The sequence below is a fragment of the Macrobrachium nipponense genome, chromosome 16, assembly GCF_015104395.2.
Source record: "Macrobrachium nipponense isolate FS-2020 chromosome 16, ASM1510439v2, whole genome shotgun sequence".
Classification (NCBI taxonomy): domain Eukaryota; kingdom Metazoa; phylum Arthropoda; class Malacostraca; order Decapoda; family Palaemonidae; genus Macrobrachium; species Macrobrachium nipponense.
In genome coordinates, this window is record NC_087209.1 from 60,916,984 (window position 1) to 60,921,983 (window position 5,000).

The window sequence follows — 5,000 nt, forward strand, 5'->3', positions numbered from 1 at the left end:
CCCCTTCGCGAATGGCCAACGATATTTCCGTCATTAAACTTGGAGGCAAAACAGACGCCAGGCGGATGTCACTGACGAACTTTCGGCCATTCTGGCGAAGGTAGCCCTCGAGAGAAGTGCCCCGGGAGATTTATGACTCGTCCGCCTCACCTGCTTCCCCAAACTCTTTATATACTCTATATATATTTACGCTTCTTCTTCTTCCTCTTTTGCTTACTTTTATTTTACTCATTTTTTTCTCTCCTCTTCTTCCTCATCACCTGTTTCTCTAAACACGTGATCGAGATTATATATGAATACTCTTTCGAACTGTCCAATGTATGAGGAGCGCCATCTTTTCCTTTTACTGCTTCTTCTTCTTCTTCTTCTTCTTCTTCTTCTTCTTCTTCTTCTTCTTCTCTTTTTGTTCTTTTTCTTCTTTATCTTCTAATTTTCTCATCTCCCTCTTCCGCATCACCTGGTCAACCAAAATTTTGTATATAAACTCTTTCGAGTTTGTCATTGGCGGAGGAGCTTCTTCTCCTCTTCTTCTTCTTCTTCTTCTTCTTCTTCTTCTTCTTCTTCTTCTTGTATTCGCTGTTGTCAAGTTTCTTCTTTGACCCGTATACGTTTACAGGAAAGAACAGAAGGAAAGGGGATGGCAAATGATACCTTCTCGCTTTATTTATATATATATATATATATATATATATATATATATATATATATATATATATATATATATATATATATCGCTTTGGTCGGGAAAAAATTATGATTATTATAACACTATACGTGGATCTTCTCCCTTATTAATGTCGCCTATTTCCAGTTTATATTTTGATGCATTAAATTTATTGAGAAACGGAAACAGAAAAGATAGATAGATGAAATAGATAAACAGAGACAAATAGATAGAAGGGCCCCATTTAGCATTTATCCAAACGTGAATTATGTTTTTTTTTCTCTGATAAAAGCAGAGTAATGAAAACTTCTGTCCTTTATGAAAAAATAAAAAATTGAACAGTCATTAGATATAGTGAAATTTTGGCATTTTGTCGACAACTTTGTGATTACCAGAACTCCACAAAGTGTCATTCAATCAGAAAAATGTGGAGAAGTTGTGTTTTGTAAATATTGTGAAACAGGCATTGGGTTTTTATTTATTCATTCATATTTTTGTTGATAACCGATAATTACTCGGTTTCCTTTCAGTTTTCCATTTAATGACAAAATATATCTGTAAGAACCATTTAAAATATTTACTCTAAGAATAATTCAGCTGGGCCGGGTTCCCCCGCCCGCTCCCCTCCCCGCCGGCATGCATCTCTCTCTCTCTCTCTCTCTCTCTCTCTCTCTCTCTCTCTCTCTCTCTATCTCTCTCTTGAGAATTAAATGAGTTTTTACCAACGTGTATATATATATATATATATATATATATATATATATATATATATATTATATGTGTGTGTGTGTATGTCGCAAGAACTAACAAGGGTTCAAGGGTTAGTGACCACTTCAAATGCGAAAGAAGTCATAAGCGCCTCAGTGGCATGGTTGGTATGGTGTTTGCCTACCACCTCGGTGGTCGCGGGTTCGATTCTCGGCCATTCCATTGAGGAGTGAGAGATGTGTATTTCTGGTGATATAAGTTCACTCTCGACGTGGTTCGGAAGTCACGTAAAGCCTTTGGTCCCGTTACTGAATAACCACTGGTTCCATGCAACGTAAAAACACCATGTAAACAAACAAGAAAGAAGTCATAAATAAAAAAAATTTATTTCTTCCCCTGTATGATTTTCATTTGCTTTTGTTGTGGGTGAACAGAAGAACGTTATAAAAAAAATGGGAAACTGAAACTCCAGTTTCAAGATCAAACCGCAAACCGCACCACCACCACCGGCTCCCGTGCAAGAGGAGTGATGACTGGGATATCAGCTGGCGAAATTGACTAACGTCGTAGTTATTCGAATTTCGCTCCTGTTTCGGGAATCCTTATGATTAATCAGCATACGCGCTTCATTTGCGAGAGATAAACTTAATCATGAAACCGAAATTGTTTCAATCAACTCTCTCATCAAAGCGCCAATTCGCGTCCGCTGATAGGTTTGTTGTTATATATGTACCTGGAAACTGCATTGTTCGTTGTCTCTGGAAAGATACTCTTTATTGTTATTATTATTATTATTATTATTATTATTATTATTATTATTATTATTATTATTATTATTATTATTATTATTTTAATGCAATGGCAGAATTTACAGAATTGATCTTGCACAGAATTCTCTTAATTTTTTCTAATAACTTCCTTCTCTAAGCAGTGTGCCAGACAAGCAAGTTATTATAAGAATTGAGTGAATTCTGCATAAGATGAGTTTTACAAATTCTGCCATTGTATTTAATAAAACATGTTTGAAAAAAGGCCTGTTTCCAGCATATTATTATTATTATTATTATTATTATTATTATTATTATTATTTTATTATTATTATTATTATTATTATTATTATTATTATTATTATTATTATTTGAAGGGAGTAAAACCCCTTCCGAGAATGTTCTGTTATGGCCTGCCCACACTAGCGGGCATGCCAGTCGGGCATTTCTAGTTTTTCATATTTTCTCTCGCTTCTGAATCCGTGTTACCAGACAATCGCATCGTTCTGGCTCCATGCTTGGCCTGTCAGTATAGTGCAATGGGTCATGGGAACTGTGTTTGCCTGTCGGGCAATGCCCGCTAGTGTGGACAGGGCCTTAGAAATAGTGGCCGCGTGATTGGAATTGTTATTCAAGGTCTTTTCAATTCTTACTATTCTCTTTTCGTCAAAGAAAGAGAATTGTAAGAATCTGCTAAGAGCTAGAAGATCTTGTATAAAATCAGGTCCACTGAAAATGCTACCATTCTTTTTAACAGAGCATTATTATTATTATTATTATTATTATTATTATTATTATTATTATTATTATTATTATTATTATTATTTATATTATTATTCTACTACTACTACTACTACTACTACTACTACTACTACTACTACTACTATTACGTTGGGGAGACTTGAGTTGTAATAGTCATCTCTGGCACGAACCTGTTCATCGGTTCACCTGTGTAAAGTGAGCAACAGCAAAGTTATAAGTATAAAGGTTTAATGTTTAAAGATAGGACAATGTGCTAATAGTATGTAGTATGGAATATGGAATACTGGAGGTCATTCTATTGGATGATGGAATGACGAGAGAATAGGCGAGACAAGAGAGCCAGGGTGAGAATGTATGAGGGGCTTGTTAAACCAACTCTCCTTTATGGAAGTGTTGTTTTTATAATGACTGCAAATGACAAAAAGATGTTAAAGTTGGCTGAGATGCATTGCTTATGTAGTTGATGAGTGTACAGGGTGAGAAATGTGGACATACATAGTAGTGAGAAAAATTTAGTGTAGTTACAATAATAGTTGAGAGCATTTTGAGATGGTTCGGCTTTGGAGGATGGTTGGTAAAAAAAGAACTACGATATGTGTAAGATCAGGCTGAATGCCACTGTCTTTGTTATTGGTCTGGCACGTTCCTGGTTAGCTTTCAGTGGAGGTGTATGAAATAGCTAATGTTTTGGAACCTTTACTGAACACAGAGTTCATCTGCTATTTATTAGTTAATGAATGTGGTAGTGCCCTGAGTTTATTTGTTAATTTTTTTTTTTTTTTGCTGCCCCTTTATGGGAATTGCGTAATGAAGAGAAGTATATCAGTAGTATGTCATTTATCAATGTTTTGTTTCATTTATTTCAATGGAGGCGTACAGATGTATACAATATATATATATATATATATATTATATATATATATATATATATATATATATATATATATAAACAAACAAACACATTATTATGTCCCACATCGTTTCCGAAGGCGCTGAAAATTTCACAATAAAGAGGAGCTAGAGAGGAAAGGTGCAAGGACACCTCCATCTATATTTCAATACGTGGCCGGAGTTCTGACATCTATATTTGAAGGAAGAAGATGACTGTAGTCCCTTGGGCAAACGGATGCTCTTGGAAGCTCAAATAAAATTCTGTTTTTCTTTCATTTCTCTCGAGTGTCAGTTCTGTACTGTGAATAAATAACGGTCCTTTTTAAGCGCTTAGATATTTAATGTTAGTGTAGGACCCCTCGGTGTCAACAAAAGGGGAAAAAAATGATTGCAGCTAGGAGGGTAAATTTTCTCACGATTTCAGGCCGGCATCCTGAATCAAAAGTTATTATGGACCTCACAATCAAAATGATTATAATCATTTTCAAGGTGAGACGGCATACACATTGCGGCTTTATCACATGGAAGATGGTTTAATGCATTTATTATTATTATTATTATTATTATTATTATTATTATTATTATTATTATTGTTCTAAAGGGTCCACAATAATACAAAGTGTAAAAAGTCCGTGTATAATTTTGAAGACTTTACAGATAGCTTTCGAACCCTTCCCTGTGTTCATCTTCAGTCCAAATGAACAAAAAGTTACGACAAGTGCAGAGGTAAATTTAAAAAACAAGAGTCGTTGAAGATCGTTGACAACGGTCGTTAGCTCGTTAATGGGCCAGGAGAAGAAAGAGGGTAGTTAACAACAACTAGGTGATACCCTCTCCCCTATCAATCCACTTCTGGCTGCAATTCTGTTGGATCTTCGTAAACCAGGTTCGTTGCAACATTACATGAAGTCCTTCATCCAAGGGCGTAGATTGGGCACCGTTATCAGACTCCCCAGGGGCAGCGGTTACCTGGACTGGAAGAGGCAAGGCAGAGGCAGCATCAGGAGAGGGAAAAACAGAGCCTGTCCTACATTTAAAATCTTTTAAAAACATACTAGTAATATAAAAATTAACAAATGGGTCTTCGTTGACAAAAGACTTGTTTCCTTTGAATGATTCTCCCAAACTTATAGCAGCTCCCTCGACTAGTCGTCTGACATTTACATTGTTACTTTTAAAGATAATTTTAGCCTCGTTCCAGTTGGGTC

General features: G+C 35.6%; 1 protein-coding gene across 1 annotated transcript in view; it reads left to right on the top strand.

The window, feature by feature from the left end:
• LOC135195449 (trypsin-1-like) overlaps nucleotides 1–5,000 on the top strand; it is a 277,572-nt gene that overhangs the window by 237,441 nt on the left and 35,131 nt on the right. The window lies entirely within an intron of this gene.